The sequence below is a fragment of the Rutidosis leptorrhynchoides genome, chromosome 8 (assembly GCF_046630445.1).
Source record: "Rutidosis leptorrhynchoides isolate AG116_Rl617_1_P2 chromosome 8, CSIRO_AGI_Rlap_v1, whole genome shotgun sequence".
Lineage (NCBI taxonomy): Eukaryota > Viridiplantae > Streptophyta > Magnoliopsida > Asterales > Asteraceae > Rutidosis > Rutidosis leptorrhynchoides.
Window position 1 is genome coordinate 303,516,975 of NC_092340.1, and position 19,026 is coordinate 303,536,000.

The following is a 19,026-nucleotide window of genomic DNA, read 5'->3' on the forward strand; positions in this document are numbered from 1 at the left end:
GTAATTTTTAGTAAGTCCGGTTCGTCCACAGGGAACTCTTAAACAAGCTTAACGTTATATTAGTTTTAAATTTATAAAAATATAAATATATATATATAAGTGATATTATTATTATAAAAGGGGATTTTTACAGTTTAATGACCGGTTTGTTGATTTTTAAAACTTTAGTCGTAGTTAAAACTTAATGTAAAATATTAAAAATAAATATAACTTAATTTAAAGTGTAAAGTAAATTACGATAATGAAATTGCGAAAGCGTAAAGTAAATTACGATAATGAAATTGCGATAAATAAAAGTGCGATAAAATAAAATTGCGATAATTAAAGAGTACGATAATTAAAAATGCAATTAAATAAAATGACAATAAATAAAAGTGCGATAATTAAAAGTGCAATTAAATATGAAATATAAAGAATTATGCTTATTTAAACTTCCATAATCATGATGTTTGACGTGTTGATTTTTAGTTTATTCCCATGGGTTTATTGTTCTTTATCCTGGATTATTCAATATGTCCATACGAATTTGTCCATAATAGTCCATCAGTCATAATCATAAAATGCGAAAGTCTTCGCCAAATTATTCTTATTCCCGAAGTCAAATATTCCAACTAATTGGGGATTCGAATTGTAACAAGGTCTTAATACTTTGTTTAATGAATACACCAGGTTATCGACTGTGTGTAAACCAAGGTTTTACTACTTTGTTAACAATTACACCAATTACCCTTGAATGTAATCCACCCCTGTTTCAACAAGTCTATTAACTATTAATCTAATTCCGTGTCTGGTAAAATAAACAATTATTGGTATTTATAGATATCCCGCCCACCGTACCCAGTCAAGTGTATGTGGTTATATATAAATACGTCAAATTATAAGTCTATATATTAAATTAACGAGGTATCATTTAGTTAATATAAAGCCCATTAATAGCCCATAGTCTAATTTCCACAAGTGTCGTTCTTTCGTCCAAACCCCAATTATGGTACAAAGCCTAATTACCCAATTTTAATATTTAGCCCAACATCATGATTACTTAGGCATTAAATAAGCATAATAATAACTTAGCTACGAGACATTAAATTAAAAATAACATTAACCATAACTTACAGTGATTAAAAATAGCGTAGCGTTACACGGACAGAAATTCGACTTACACCCTTACAACATTCGCTAACATACCCTTATTATTAGAAATTAAAATTAAAATTAAAATTAAAATTAAAATTAAAATTAAAATTATAATATAAATATAAATATATATACGAGTGAGAGATTGAAAGGAAAAAGATGTGTTTTTGGTGCAGAATTCGTTGCCTTTTATAGGCCCACTTCGTACTGTAGAGTACCGCGAGTGCGGTAGTTTCCTTCACAAAAGTACCGCGAGTGCGGATCTGTGGATTCCAGCTCACTCTTTGATTTAAACGTGGGCTGCTGTAATTTTTTAATATATATATATATATATATATATATATATATATATATATATATATATATATATATATATATATATATATATATATATATAATTTATATAATTATATATATATTATATTATATTCTTGTGCATAGTTGACTTGTAATTTTTTATCCGTTGCGTCGAGCGTTGAAAGTTGACTCAGGTCCCGGTTCCGGATTTTCGAACGTCCTTTCGTACGATTTAATATCGTGTACTTTGCGTTTTGCGTCTTGTACTCTTGTAATTTTGAGACGTTTCTCATCAATAATTTGAACCACTTTGATTGTATTTTGTACTTTTGAGCTTTTTGGTCGTTTGCGTCTTCAATTCGTCGAATCTGTATTTTGTCTTCACCTTTTATTATTTAAACGAATATCACTTGTAAATAGAACAATTGCAACTAAAAGCTTGTCTTTCTTGAGGGATAATGCTATGAAATATATGTTCATTTTTATCATTATCAAATATTTTCACACTTGAGCGTTGCTTGTCCTCAAGCAATATAGTCTTGAAATAAAAATACTTGAATCACTTCTTTATTCTTCACACTTTGTACATCAGTGATTTCTATACGGCGGTATAAACAATGGTAGTAACGTTGTGGTTTACAGTCTCACATGACTATGAAAATTTAGATCCATTAAGGAAATTGGATCTTTATGAAACCATTTAATCTTTTGAAAATTAAATCAAGCTTTTACCCTAGATAAGTTTTCCGGAATAACCCTTTACCGGTGTTTGCAAATTGTTTTTGTGGGTTTGGTGGGTTTCAGATTTGAAAATTTTAGCTCAAAACTTGTGGTTTTGTGTCATCCACTTGCTAACCTTGTATTGGGAAAGCAACATGTCCAATATACTTGCTCCGTACATTACCTTTCGGTAAACTACTGTCCGGTTGTAAAGGAAAGCGTTGAACAAGCAACTGTTAAGGCAATGTCCCCTGACATGCTTTTAATTATGGTCTATAACGTGTCGGATGCAATTACTATCCTTGGTAGGAGCAATAGTAAAGCTCACCCTTATAATTTTTCTTCGGTCTGGCACAAGGTCCTGTCTTTGACCATGCTATGCAACCACCGTTCTTACGGTTGACACCCGATTTGGTTCAGGTGACCTAATGAATTCCAGGTGAATTCCTAGGATTTTACGTTCAATGGTAATGAACGCATTAAAAATAGGATTTTCAGAAAACAAATCGGTTTGTAATTTTGATCAAAATATTTTCTCGTTCAAGCTCGAGTTTAGATATCATTGAATTTCATGAGTTTGTAATTCTCAATCTTTAAGGTCAATCTCAAGGATTGAGTAATATCAGTCTTAAAAGCTGATTTTTGATCTTTTAAGGAGATATTATCCTTTCTGGGGATCTGATTCATTAGTCTTATCCAGCTAATTTGCATGGCGTCCTCCCCATTTTACAAGACAGATCCTCTCATGGTTAGGATAAGTCTGACCACTTGGCGACCCTGTTTGATGCTGAGGTCCGTGGATTTCCTGCTAATTTTAGAGATAACTTTTCTAGATTTTTTGTGAGGCCCCGTACAAAACCATCGTGTACGAATCATCAACAACAGGATCATTACAAGGTTAAGTACTATATGCGTTTTCAAAAAGAGTTTGCATTCAATAATAAAGTGATGTCTAAACTAACATCGAATGTTTTACAATCCAAAAGCATGCTTCACTAAGTAGAAGCAAATAATAAGTGTACGTGACCCCAAATGGTCGTTACAAGTCATAATTCAAAAGTACTAATGTTTGAATGCAAAGTAAAGTAGTTCATGCGTGGACAACTCTAAGCAGCGGGTGTCTACAGCACAACAAGTAAGACAGCGGAAGCAACCTCAAGAACCTGAGAAATACATGCTTAAAAATGTCAACACAAAGGTTGGTGAGCTATAGTTTAAGTATAATAGTATGTAAGGTAGGCCACGAGATTTCAGTGCTACAAAGAGCGTTTCAAAACAGTATGATAAAGTATATGTTAACCGTGGGCACTTGGTAACTAACTTAACGTTTATACCCCCTGAAAGTACACTTGGCAAGTGCGTATGTATATGAAGTATTAAACACTCGTTAAATGCTAGCGCGACTAGCCCGAGTGGGGATGTCAAACCTTATGGATCCATATCTAAGATTCGCGTTCACGGTTCAAAAACCAATGATTAAACGTTACCGAGCTAAAGGGAATGTTTATGCCGTTGTATAACCCACACATATATAAGTTTAAGTACTCGTGCCTAGTATGTAAAACATAAAATCCGCATGTATTCTCAGTTCCCAAAATAAGTTAAAGTAAAAAAAGGGAATGCTATAACTCACAATGATAATGTAGTCGTAAAGTCGGTTCGGAAAAGGTGTGCAAGTAATCGGTCCGAAGGTCCTCAACCTAAGTCAAATAGTACTAAGTCAGTAAATCGTCTTAATAGGTTTAAAAGTATGTATTTAAGGTCTTAAGGGTCATCATCATTCATCATTAAACAAAAGGCGTAAGGTAGGATTCGTTTATGAAAGTAGTTTAAAACAAAGTCTGACTTCAGTCAGTCACCACGGCCTCTACCCTTACTGAATTAAGGTGAGACCAGTGGCCATGGCTCTGTCTATGAGCCTCTTAAGTGTGGTAAAAATTCCAGAAGCAAACTCGTCTTCGTTTGACCGTGGCGACGGTCTAAGTGCGAGTAGGTCAGAAATTTCTGCACAACGTTAAAGGACATAGTGACGATCGGAGGGCCATAAATCCCAAACCGTAACTCGTATTAAGACGAGTCCTATATGAAAAGTTATCTAATCGAAAAGTTCTATCTAAAAATCAAGGTTAGAACAGCGCAGGTCTACTGGTCTATTACAGAAACATCAGATCAGTAGCTTTTGGACAGAAACAGTAAGTTTAAAAGGGTTCTGGTGGTCTTGGTGCTTGATGTTCATCATGGTTCTTATCCTTGATGCATATAGCTTCAAGTGTACAACTCATTGATGTATCTACATCATCTTAACCAAGTCTTGACCATCATAACCCAAGTGTAAGTCTAAGACATGAAGCACAACTCACTTAAGAGTTGTATGAAGTTTGATGAACCAAAGTTACATCAAAGTCTTAGATCTAACACATACATGAACTTTAAAAGAAATATTGAACTATAAACTTGAAAGTTAACTAACTAATCAAGATCTTAAAATGTAAAACATAGTTCTTAGTTAGATCTTGAAGATCCAAGACTCAAAAGTCTAGATCAAGCATAAGTATACAAAGTTATAATTAAAAAGTTTCCTTTATATGTTCTTGAACTTTAAAGTTAACTTTAAGTCCAAGATTAATGGGATCAAGACTAACTTGTAGTACTTGACCATTTAATCTAATTACATGAAATTAAAGTGCATGAAATGAAGTAGTAAACTAAATAAACAAGAAAAAGATTCATGGTTGTTCATACTTTTAAAGATTCAACCAAAGTTGATCTTTAAGTAAAGTAAACTTTAAGTTTACTTCCATGACTTACAAGTATGATTTTATACAACCATGAACTTAAATCTTTTGGTGCAACATATGTAGAACATATACTAGTAAGCTTAGTTCTTGTTTGTTCTTGTAAATACAAGATAAAAATGAAGAATAAACTAGGTAGTTTGATTCTTGTAAACTAAGTAAGTAAGAAACATACAACAAAGACAAGTGAGTAACTAATTAACAAACAAGAAACCAAACAACAAGAACAAGTAACAAGAGATGATGATGATGATATAAGTAGCATATGCTACGGTTTTGATAAGCAAGAAAGGAAGAAGAAAGGTTCCAAGTTGCTTACAAGTATAAGAGAAAAAGAGAGGAAAGTTGAGAGGATTTCAAGTGTGTGTGTGTTTTTGAGAGAGGAATGTAAGTGAGATGTAATGAAATAATGAAGTCCAAACTCTCCTAATACCTCCCCAAGGCCGACGGCCTGCTGTCCATCAAGGGGAAGAGCTTTGCTCTTTGGTCACATGCAAGTAAAGCTTATAAAAGTTGGTTAAAAGGGATAGTCTCATGGGGATTAAGAGAACTAGATTCCATTTGCATGTAACTAACTAGTTACCATTCAAATTAATACTTACAAGTGTAACATGGGCTAGTTTACCCATTAACATAAGTAGGGTGGGCTTGGAAGCCCAAGTTCAAGAGTCCATAACACTAATAAAGCCCAAGTACAATTAATAACAAGTTAAGCCAATTAAAGCCCAAGTAACTAACTAATAGCCATAGTTAATCAAAATGATTAATAAAACTAATCATGAATGTAAATAATACTTGAAAATATTATTCGTGCAAGTTTCGGGTGTCACAAAGACGTTTCGGGCAATTAAAGTCAAGTTCGGGCAATCATGGTAACATGTAAATGTAATAACATACATTCGTTTAATCACACGTATTAATAATAATAATTATTAATAAATAAATATTGGAAATTCCAGGGTCGTAAGTTCCTCAAGTGGTATGATAAGTTCCGGTGCAGCAAGACACTTCTTCAAGTTTGACACATGGAAGGTAGGATGAACTGAGCTCAATTGTGCTGGTAGATCCAAACGGTATGCAACGGGTCCAACACGTTCCAAGATTTCAAAAGGACCAATGTATCGTGGGTTCAACTTTCCACGTTTTCCAAAACGGATCACACCTTTCCAAGGTGCAACCTTTAACATTACACGATCACCAACGTTGAATTCAAAGTCTTTACGCTTAAGATCAGCATAACTCTTTTGGCGATCACGGGCAGTCTTAAGTCTAGCTTGAATCTGAGCAATCTTCTCCGTCGTTTCATGGACTACCTCGGGTCTGGTGATTTGCTTTTCGCCTACTTCGGCCCAACAAATAGGAGATCGGCACTTACGGCCATACAATGCTTCAAAAGGTGCAGCATTAATGCTAGAGTGATAACTGTTGTTGTACGAGAATTCGGCGAGTGGCAAATTCCTTTCCCAGGCCTTTCTGAAATCAATGACACATGCACGCAACATGTCCTCCAATGTCTGAATCGTTCGTTCACTTTGCCCGTCAGTCTGAGGATGATAAGCAGTACTCATGTCAAGACGAGTTCCCATGGCTTCTTGCAAAGAACGCCAAAATCTAGAAGCAAAACGGGGATCGCGATCTGAGATGATCGATAAAGGTACACCATGACGAGATACAACCTCTTTGATGTATAACTGAGCAAGTCTCTCCATTGTATCAGTTTCCTTCATCGCTAGAAAGTGTGCAGATTTGGTAAGGCGGTTAACAATAACCCAAATAGTATCGTATCCGCCCACCGTCTTTGGTAGCTTAGTAATGAAATCCATTGTTATCCTTTCCCACTTCCATTGTGGGATTTCTGGCTGTTGAAGTAACCTAGAAGGTCTCTGATGTTCGGCCTTAACTTTCGAACAAGTCAAACACTTCCCAACATAAGTTGCAACGTCCTTCTTAAGATTCGGCCACCAATACTGTTCTTTAAGGTCGTGGTACATTTTGCCTGCTCCAGGGTGAATCGAATCTCTCGATTTCTGTGCTTCATCAAGTATCAGGTTTCGTAGATCTCCATAAAAAGGTACCCAAATTCTTCTGGCATAACATCGGAGTCCAGACTCCCTAACCTCGAATCGAGAGACAGGTATGTTCAAATGTTCGTGAGATATGTTCTCCTCTTTAAGAGCCTCAACTTGGGCTACTCTGATCTGGTTGTTGAGGTTCGAATGGATGGTGATGTTCAGAGCCCTAACACGAAGAGGTGCCGTCCTCTCCTTTCGGCTTAAAGCATCAGCTACAACATTGGCCTTTCCAGGGTGATAACGGAGTTCACAATCGTAGTCGTTGAGCGTCTCGATCCATCAATGTTGTCTCATATTTAGTTGCTTCTGATCAAAGATGTGCTGGAGACTCTTGTGGTTCGTGAAGATAGTGCTCTTAGTTCCATACAAATAATGTCTCCACAATTTGAGTGCAAAGACAACGGCTCCAAGTTCAAGATCATGTGTAGTGTAGTTCCACTCGTGAATCTTCAATTGGCGGGAGGCATAGGCAATAACCTTTGATCGTTGCATCAGTACACAACCAAAACCACTCTTTGATGCATCACAATAAACAACAAAGTCGTCACTGCCTTCAAGAAGTGATAGGATAGGTGCGGTGGTTAACTTCTTCTTCAAAGTTTGAAATGCTGATTCGTGTGCGGGTTTCCAAATGAACTTCTTGCCCTTGTGAGTCAGTGCGGTCAAAGGACGCGCAATCAGAGAAAATCCTTCGATGAATCTTCGGTAATAACCGGCGAGACCTAGGAATTGGCGAATATGCATCGGAGTAGTGGGGGTCTCCCACTTTCTGATGGCTTCAATCTTGGCGGGATCAACTTTGATACCCTGGTCGCTTACAACATGACCCAAAAATTGTACTTCCTTCAACCAAAATTCACACTTGGAGAATTTGGCGTAAAGTTGCTCTTGTCTTAAGTGTTCAAGCACTAATCAGAGGTGTTGCTCATGTTCTTCTTCGCTCTTAGAGTAGATGAGGATATCATCTATGAAGACGATAACAAACTTGTCCAAGTAAGGCTTGCAGACACAATTCATGAGATCCATGAACACGGCAGGTGCATTTGTCAAACCGAATGGCATCACGAGGAACTCATAATGACCATAACGGGTTCTGAATGCAGTTTTTATCACGTCACTTTCCTTCACCCTCAACTGGTGATAGCCGGATCGCAAATCGATCTTTGAGTAGACACTCGATCCTTGTAGTTGATCAAAAAGATCGTCAATTCGTGGAAGAGGATACCGATTCTTGATTGTCAATTTGTTGAGCTCACGGTAGTCGATACACATATGAAAGGATCCATCCTTCTTCTTCACAAACAGAACACGTGCGCCCCAAGGTGAGAAACTTGGTTGGATAAACCCACGGTCTAACAGCTCTTGTAGTTGACTCTGTAATTCTTGCATCTCGAAAGGTGCGAGTCTATAAGGTGCGCGAGCTACAGGTGCAGCTCCTGGCACTAAATCAATCTGAAACTCTACTGCTCTCTGCGGTGGCAATCCAGGCAATTCCTCTGGGAAGACATCGGAAAATTCGTTCACAATTCGAACGTCGTTAACGCTCTTTACCTCAGTTTCTACCGCTTTTACATGTGCTAGGACAGCAAAACGTCCCTTCTTCATAATCTTTTGCGCTTTCACGCAACTAATAAGGTTCAACTTCGAGGTACATCTCTCTCCATAGATAACCAGTGGTTCGCCATCTCCTTGTGGTATGCGAAATGCTTTATCTCCCCAGATAATATCGGCCTTTATCTTACTCAACCAATCCATACCGACGATCACGTCAAAACTTCCCAGTTTGATAGGTATCAAATCAATTTCGAAATCTGCACCAGCTATGTTGATAATAGCCCCTCGACTAATGTGGTCAACTTTTTCAAGTTTACCGTTGGCGACCTCGACAAGCATACTTTCTTTTAACGGGACTAATGACCACTTAATCTTATCGAAAAAATGTCTGCATACATAACTTCTATCCGCACCAGTATCAAACAAGACAGAAGCTAAAAGATTGTTGATTTTGAATATACCTGTCACCAAGTCGGGGTTATCGCGTGCATCCCTTGCATTAACATTAAAAGCTCTACCACGGGGTGGCCCACCATCTTTTCGCTTGTTGGGGCATGCATTTCTGAAATGGCCCATCTGTCCACATTCGTAGCACTTCTTAGGTCCATTGGTGTTCGGCTTCCCATTCAAAGTGGTGACCTTGCAGTCTTTCCCGATATGCCCAGCCCGTTGGCACCTCTCGCAGACAACATTGCAATACCCAGTGTGGTGTTTGTAGCACCGTTTGCATTGTGGTAAGGTTCCTTTGTAGTTCGGGTTGGTGTTGGTGTTGTTGTTGGGATTAGGGTTTCCACTATTGGTGTGCCTCTTGGCGGGGGTTTGATCGTAGTTTCTCCCCCTGTTGTTGTTGTTGTTGTTGTTGTTGTTGTGGTTGTTGTGGTTGTTGTCCCATTTCCTCTTTTCGCTACTACCAGCCTCAAACTTAGCCTTCTCTGGCTCATCAATAAGAATCTGATTCATGAGAGTATGCACCATGCGCATTGCTTCGGGAACATTCGGTGGTTTGGATGAGGTGACATTTCCTTTGATGGACTTAGGGAGTCCCGAGAAGTATTTCTCCATGCGCTTGAATTCGGGGGTGACCATGGTCGGACACATTAATGCTAACTCCAAAAACCTACGATTGTAACTGTTAAGATCGTTTCCCACGGCTTTCAACTGCATAAATTCGATCTCCATCTTTTGTATTTCGGTCCTTGGACAGTATTCCTCAATCATAGCACACTTAAACTCTTCCCAAGGCGTAGCATACGCCTCATCAATCCCTTTTGCTTGAGCTAACGTGTTCCACCACGTTAGCGTGCCGTCAGATAGCGTGCAAGATGCAAACTTGGTCTTATTATCCTCCGAACAGTTGCTAACTCGAAATACTGATTCAAGTTTCTCGAACCATCTGGTGAGACCAACTGGTCCCTCGGTGCCGCTGAAGTTATGCGGTTTGCAGCTCTGGAATTCCTTGTATGTACACCCATTTCGAATGGGTGGAATAACCGGTGGTGGTGGCGGTGGAGCTTCGAGATTTCTTTCTGCTAGGGCTGCAGTGACCCGTTCGTTGATCATGTCCTCAATCTGGGTGGCGGTAGGTGTGGATCTTCCGTTAGCCATGGTATTCTAAACAAAATTTTTGACTCAAGTCAAAATCCAGTATGCAAGTAGTAATAATACAGTATATAGTGACCAATATGGAATCAAAACATCACATGTTATTAAATAATGCATCTAGGTACAAATACCACAGAATCATCGTACAGCAATGTAAGTAGAACATCGTGCAAGAATTAAATAACGCAAAGTTTCATTCATTAATAATAATAAGTTTCATACATCTGAATAAGTTCGTACAATACATATGAAATACATGAAACTATATCTAGATTACATCATGAAATCTAAATAAAAGGTCCTACGGTGAAGGCGGGTGAACTGCTCCTCGAGCCAACTGCTCCTCGAGCTCAGTGACTCGAGCTCGGAGAGTCTCAATCTCCCTCATCAGTTCCTCGTTAGAGGGAGCTGGTGGGGCTGGCAGTGCAGGTGGGGCGGGTGGTGCGGGTGGTGCCGGTGGTGCTGATGTAGATGGTCCGGCTCCGGATGTAGACGGTACGTCCCTAGATGTAAGTGGTCCGTATCTAAATCTAGGTGGTACGGTTCCAGGAATAGTCAATACGTAACGGGGAACCTTACGTATCTGTGGGTCGGCAGGGTATGGCACAACTCGTTTACGAGCAGTAACCCTACGACGATGGCCAAACGCATCAGTAAAAGCACGACCTCCATTCACCCCTGAAATGACGGTGCCGTCGAAACGGTACCGCTTCTTCGGTGGGGTGGAGGGTGCCTGAATAGGTCTATCAGCAGGATCCTCATCATCGCTGGAGTCGTCTGATGATGAAGAATCGGCGGATGATGAGTCATTCGAATCGTGTAGTGGTGACACTGGTGGCTGAGCTGGTAATCCGAAGCGTCCGAAGGCGACCAACATCTGTCTGTGTCTGCCTGGCGGAATCACGACTAAACGTCCGTCGGGAGTGCGTCGGCAAGGCGTGCGCATGTGGTTACAAAACGGCCCTTCCCCGAACTCCGCGGGGATCTCAATACCACCAATGCGGGGCTGTGACCTCGAGGGTCAGGGAGCAGACACTGGGGCAGGTGCACTAGTACCAGCTCCGGAAGTAGAAGCGCCAGGATCACATGTGGGTGTCGGGGCCGGTGTATCAGCAGTAGCAGCAGCATGTGTAGCAGTAGGTAGGGCGACGGGGTCTGAGTCTGTACTGCCCGAAATGCCAGTAGGTGGAACATCCGACATCTGAACAAGGAAAAATAAATTTTCCATGTCAGTATGTCATAAAGCAAGCAATTAATAGGCCAACAGTTTAAATCATGTATAACAGTAACTAGCATGGCAATAACAGCAATTCTTATGAAAGTAGCATGCAATCAAAAGCAAGTAATAGCATGCAGTAGTGAAATCATGTAGTAGCATACGGCATATAGCAGTAACAGTAAGCAGCAGCATGCAGTAAGTTCAGCAGAAACACGTAAACTAGCAAGTTGTAGATTAGTCCTATTAGTGAATCCTACTCGGGTTGGTCTTAGACTCACTAATGCAACCTAATTCCCTACAACCAATGCTCTGATACCAAATGTGATGCCCCGTACAAAACCATCGTGTACGAATCATCAACAACAGGATCATTACAAGGTTAAGTACTATATGCGTTTTCAAAAAGAGTTTGCATTCAATAATAAAGTGATGTCTAAACCAACATCGAATGTTTTACAATCCAAAAGCATGCTTCACTAAGTAGAAGCAAATAATAAGTGTACGTGACCCCAAATGGTCGTTACAAGTCATAATTCAAAAGTACTAATGTTTGAATGCAAAGTAAAGTAGTTCATGCGTGGACAACTCTAAGCAGCGGGTGTCTACAGCACAACAAGTAAGACAGCGGAAGCAACCTCAAGCACCTGAGAAATACATGCTTAAAAATGTAAACTCAAAGGTTGGTGAGCTATAGTTTAAGTATAATAGTATGTAAGGTAGGCCACGAGATTTCAGTGCTACAAAGAGCGTTTCAAAACAGTATGATAAAGTATAGGTTAACCGTGGGCACTTGGTAACTAACTTAACGTTTATACCCCCTGAAAGTACACTTGGAAAGTGCGTATGTATACGAAGTATTAAACACTCGTTAAATGCTAGCGCGACTAGCCCGAGTGGGGATGTCAAACCCTATGGATCCATATCTAAGATTCGCGTTCACGGTTCAAAAACCAATGATTAAACGTTACCGAGCTAAAGGGAATGTTTATGCAGTTGTATAACCCACACATATATAAGTTTAAGTACTCGTGCCTAGTATGTAAAACATAAAATCCGCATGTATTCTCAGTTCCCAAAATAAGTTAAAGTAAAAAAAGGGAATGCTATAACTCACAATGATAATGTAGTCGTAAAGTCGGTTCGGAAAAGGTGTGCAAGTAATCGGTCCGAAGGTCCTCAACCTAAGTCAAATAGTACTAAGTCAGTAAATCGTCTTAATAGGTTTAAAAGTATGTATTTAAGGTCTTAAGGGTCATCATCATTCATCATTAAACAAAAGGCGTAAGGTAGGATTCGTTTATGAAAGTAGTTTAAAACAAAGTCTGACTTCAGTCAGTCACCACGGCCTCTACCCTCACTGAATTAAGGTGAGACCAGTGGCCATGGCTCCGTCTATGAGCCTCTTAAGTGTGGTAAAAATTCCAGAAGCAAACTCGTCTTCGTTTGACCGTGGCGACGGTCTAAGTGCGAGTAGGTCAGAAATTTCTGCACAACGTTAAAGGACATAGTGACGATCGGAGGGCCATAAATCCCAAACCGTAACTCGGATTAAGACGAGTCCTATATGAAAAGTTATCTAATCGAAAAGTTCTATCTAAAAATCAAGGTTAGAACAGCGCAGGTCTACTGGTCTATTACATAAACATCAGATCAGTAGCTTTTGGACAGAAACAGTAAGTTTAAAAGGGTTCCGGTGGTCTTGGTGCTTGATGTTCATCATGGTTCTCATCCTTGATGCATATAGCTTCAAGTGTACAACTCATTGATGTATCTACATCATCTTAACCAAGTCTTGACCATCATAACCCAAGTGCAAGTCTAAGACATGAAGCACAACTCACTTAAGAGTTGTATGAAGTTTGATGAACCAAAGTTACATCAAAGTCTTAGATCTAACACATACATGAACTTTAAAAGAAATATTGAACTATAAACTTGAAAGTTAACTAACTAATCAAGATCTTAAAATGTAGAACATAGTTCTTAGTTAGATCTTGAAGATCCAAGACTCAAAAGTCTAGATCAAGCATAAGTATACAAAGTTATAATTAAAAAGTTTCCTTTATATGTTCTTGAACTTTAAAGTTAACTTTAAGTCCAAGATTAATGGGATCAAGACTAACTTGTAGTACTTGACCATTTAATCTAATTACATGAAATTAAAGTGCATGAAATGAAGTAGTAAACTAAATAAACAAGAAAAAGATTCATGGTTATTCATACTTTTAAAGATTCAACCAAAGTTGATCTTTAAATAAAGTAAACTTTAAGTTTACTTCCATGAATTACAAGTATGATTTTATACAACCATGAACTTAAATCTTTTGGTGCAACATATGTAGAACATAAACTAGTAAGCTTAGTTCTTGTTTGTTCTTGTAAATACAAGATAAAAATGAAGAATAAACTAGGTAGTTTGATTCTTGTAAACTAAGTAAGTAAGAAACATACAACAAAGACAAGTGAGTAACTAATTAACAAACAAGAAACCAAACAACAAGAACAAGTAACAAGAGATGATGATGATGATATAAGTAGCATATGCTACGGTTTTGATAAGCAAGAAAGGAAGAAGAAAGGTTCCAAGTTGCTTACAAGTATAAGAGAAAAAGAGAGGAAAGTTGAGAGGATTTCAAGTGTGTGTGTTTTTGAGAGAGGAATGTAAGTGAGATGTAATGAAATAATGAAGTCCAAACTCTCCTAATACCTCCCCAAGGCCGACGGCCTGCTGTCCATCAAGGGGAAGAGCTTTGCTCTTTGGTCACATGCAAGTAAAGCTTATAAAAGTTGTTTAAAATGGATAGTCTCATGGGGATTAAGAGAACTAGATTCCATTTGCATGTAACTAACTAGTTACCATTCAAATTAATACTTACAAGTGTAACATGGGCTAGTTTACCCATTAACATAAGTAGGGTGGGCTTGGAAGCCCAAGTTCAAGAGTCCATAACACTAATAAAGCCCAAGTACAATTAATAACAAGTTAAGCCAATTAAAGCCCAAGTAACTAACTAATAGCCATAGTTAATCAAAATGATTAATAAAACTAATCATGAATGTAAATAATACTTGAAAATATTATTCGTGCAAGTTTCGGGTGTCACAAAGACGTTTCGGGCAATTAAAGTCAAGTTCGGGCAATCATGGTAACATGTAAATGTAATAACATACATTCGTTTAATCACACGTATTAATAATAATTATTATTAATAAATAAATATTGGAAATTCCAGGGTCGTTACATTACCCACCTGTTAAAGAAAATTTCATCCCGAAATTTTAAGCTGAGGTAGATGGAGGAGTCGGGAAAAGGTGAGGATACTTCCGCATCATTTGATCCTCTCGCTCCCAAGTAAACTCAGGTCCTCGTTTGGCATTCCATCACACTCGGACAATCAAAATCTTGTTGCGTTTCAAAGTTTTGATCTCACGATCCATGATCTCAACAGGTTCTTCCACAAAGTGAAGTTTGTCGTCAATCGTAAGTTCCTCAAGTGGTATGATAAGTTTCGGTGCAGCAAGACACTTCTTCAAGTTTGACACAGGGAAGGTAGGATGAACTGAGCTCAATTATGCTGGTAGATCCAAACGGTATGCAACGGGTCCAACACGTTCCAAGATTTCAAAAGGACCAATGTATCGTGGGTTCAACTTTCCACTTTTCCAAAACGGATCACACATTTCCAAGGTGCAACCTTTAACATTACACGATCACCAACGTTGAATTCAAAGTCTTTACGCTTAAGATCAGCATAACTCTTTTGGCGATCACGGGCAGTCTTAAGTCTAGCTTGAATCTGAGCAATCTTCTCCGTCGTTTCGTGGACTACCTCGGGTCCGGTGATTTTCTTTTCGCCTACTTCGGCCCAACAAATAGGAGATCGGCACTTACGGCTATACAATGCTTCAAAAGGTGCAGCATTAATGCTAGAGTGATAACTGTTGTTGTACGAGAATTCGTCGAGTGGCAAATGCCTTTCCCAGGCCTTTTCGAAATCAATGACACATGCACGCAACATGTCCTCCAATGTCTGAATCGTTCGTTCACTTTGCCCGTCAGTCTGAGGATGATAAGCAGTACTCATGTCAAGACGAGTTCCCATGACTTCTTGCAAAGAACGCCAAAATCTAGAAGCAAAACGGGGATCGCGATCTGAGATGATCGATAAAGGTACACCATGACGAGATACAACCTCTTTGATATATAACTGAGCAAGTCTCTTCATTGTATCAGTTTCCTTCATCGCTAGAAAGTGTGCAGATTTGGTAAGGCGGTCAACAATAACCCAAATAGTATCGTATCCGCCCACCGTCTTTGGTAGCTTAGTAATGAAATCCATTGTTATCCTTTTCCAATTCCATTGTGGGATTTCCAGCTATTGAAGTAACCCAGAAGGTCTCTGATGTTCGGCCTTAACTTTCGAACAAGTTAAACACTTCCCAACATAAGTTGCGACGTCCTTCTTAAGATTCGGCCACCAATACTGTTCTTTAAGGTCGTGGTACATTTTGCCTGCTCCAGGGTGAATCGAATATCTCGATTTTTGTGCTTCATCAAGTATCAGGTTTCGTAGATCTCCATAAAAAGGTACCCAAATTCTTCCGGCATAACATCGGAGTCCAGACTCCCTAACCTCGAATCGAGAGACAAGTATGTTCAAATGTTCATGAGATATGTTCTCCTCTTTGAGAGCCTCAACTTGGGCTACTCTGATCTGGTTGTTGAGGTTCGAATGGATGGTGATGTTCAGAGCCCTAACACGAAGAGGTGCCGTCCTCTCCTTTCGGCTTAAAGCGTCAGCTACAACATTGGCCTTGCCAGAGTGATAACGGAGTTCACAATCATAGTCGTTGAGCGTCTCGATCCATCGATGTTGTCTCATATTTAGTTGCTTCTGATCAAAGATGTGCTGGAGACTCTTGTGGTCGGTGAAGATAGTGCTCTTAGTTCCATACAAATAATGTCTCCACAATTTGAGTGCAAAGATAACGGCTCCAAGTTCAAGATCATGTGTAGTGTAGTTCCGCTCGTGAATCTTCAATTGGCGGGAGGCATAGGAAATAACCTTTGATCGTTGCATCAGTACACAACCAAAACCACTCTTCGATGCATCACAATAAACAACAAAGTCGTCACTGCCTTCAAGAAGTGATAGGATAGGTGCGGTGGTTAACTTCTTCTTCAAAGTTTGAAATACTGATTCGTGTGCGGGTTCCCAAATGAACTTCTTGCCCTTGTGAGTCAGTGCGGTTAAAGGACGCGCAATCAGAGAAAATCCTTCGATGAATCTTCGGTAATAACCGGCGAGACCTAGGAATTGGCGAATATGCGTCGGAGTAGTGGGGGTCTCCCACTTTCTGATGGCTTCAATCTTGGCGGGATCAACTTTGATACCCTGGTCGCTTACAACATGACCCAAAAATTGTACTTCCTTCAACCAAAATTCACACTTGGAGAATTTGGCGTAAAGTTGCTCTTGTCTTAAGAGTTCAAGCACTAATCGGAGGTGTTGCTCATGTTCTTCTTCGCTCTTAGAGTAGATGAGGATATCATCTATGAAGACGATAACAAACTTGTCCAAGTAAGGCTTGCAGACACGATTCATGAGATCCATGAACACGGCAGGTGCATTTGTCAAACTGAATGGCATCACGAGGAACTCATAATGACCATAACGGGTTCTAAATGCAGTCTTCATCACGTCACTTTCCTTCACCCTCAACTGGTGATAGCCGGATCGCAAATCGATCTTTGAGTAGACACTCGATCCTTGTAGTTGATCAAAAAGATCGTCAATTCGTGGAAGAGGATACCGATTCTTGATTGTCAATTTGTTGAGCTCACGGTAGTCGATACACATATGAAAGGATCCATCCTTCTTCTTCACAAAATAAAAGTATAAAATTACAAGTTATCAAATAAATAAAAATAAAAGAAATCAGGGTTGATAAGGCTGGTGCCAGTATGGATCCCATTCATAGCCGTATGTACTGTAGAATGCTTGAGCTGGGTCATATGTAGGGTATGGTGGTTGGGTCTGTATAATCCAAGGAGGAAATACGGGCATTGGAGTCGCAATGTAAGTTGCATTTATGTGTGCACGATGACTCATGATTTGGTTTTGATGATACTGCCAATCTTGAAATGCTCGTTGTCTAGCCATTTCATACTCATGATGAGCTATAAAAAGTTGCATTTCTGTCATCTCATTCCCCCCTCCCGCGTTACCTTGCTGCTGATCTCTTTCGACCTGTGGGTGCGAGCCCTCATATGGTGCTGCAGCGTTATGTTTTTTCTTTAAAACCTTAGCACCATGATATACTTTTAAACCAATTGTATCACGGGGTTCCGGTGCTACAATTATTAATCCCCCCCCCCCCGATTTCTATCGACACCGAGATACTCAGCAATTAGGGTAACAAAGATACCACCTCCTATTATCCCATTAGGCCGTATACTCTTAACTATAGATGATAAATAATAACCCACACAATAAGGTATACTCGCAGCGCTTTGTGGGTCTCGAATACACATGAGATAAAATAAATCATTCTCATTTACTTTCTCTTTGTTCTTACCTCGCTGTGTAATCGAATTTGCTAAGAACCTATGGATTACTCTTAGCTCAGCTCTATCAATATCAGTATAAGAGTTATTCCCCCCACGAAATCGTGTATGCCTAGTCATTCTACTCCATACACCATTCATATCAAAATTCTCATCAATTCTCCTACCATTAAGTATCAACCCTTGACAATCAGTAGATGCCAACTCCTCAGGCGTATATATACACAAAGCCTGAGCCATGTCTAGAAGAGACATATGGCGCATCACACCTCCTAATAAAAATCTAATAAAACTACGATCGGTTAAGGTAGATACCCGATCATTTATTTCAATACTACACAATAACTCCACACACCATTCTCTATATACACGTCTACGTATATTAAACAAACGTTCCCAATCAGTAAAAGTAGAATTACCTTACCTTTGCGTAAGTAATTCTCTGATTGGACCGGCTAATCCAACTGTTTCTAATGGTTCCCAATCTATGACTCTAGGTACTTCAACAACATTAGACTGAAGGGTGTGCAAGTTCCTCTGGTATTTTGGATAATCTATCCAATGTCGATCAAACCTTAAATTAGGATGTAAATCTGCCAATTCTATATTTGAATATGGAATGTATTGATGTGGTAGTTCTTGTCTATATAGGTCATTAATCTCATGTTCTGCTGCATTCTCAGGAGGAGCATTGTGAGCCTGAAATGCGGATGAAGATTCACCCCTTTCAGTCTGCAAAACATATCAAACACAATTTTTGTGCATCCAAATATGCATTAGTGTTATCAAAATTATAAATCAAAACAATTACAATGACATGTTTAATCTATATTAAACTTTATACACATTTTCATAATATTAACAATTCTACACTTTTACAAATGAACATATATGAGAATGTATACAATGATCTTTAGCTTTTATCTCAAATAACATGTCAAAATAATCATTACTAGCAATTAAACAAGTTCCAATTGGCATTCATATCAATTAAATTGAGTTCATGCATTTTTGACTCAAAAAGTCCACTTTAATTCTTGAAAATCATGTTTAGGATCAAAGTTT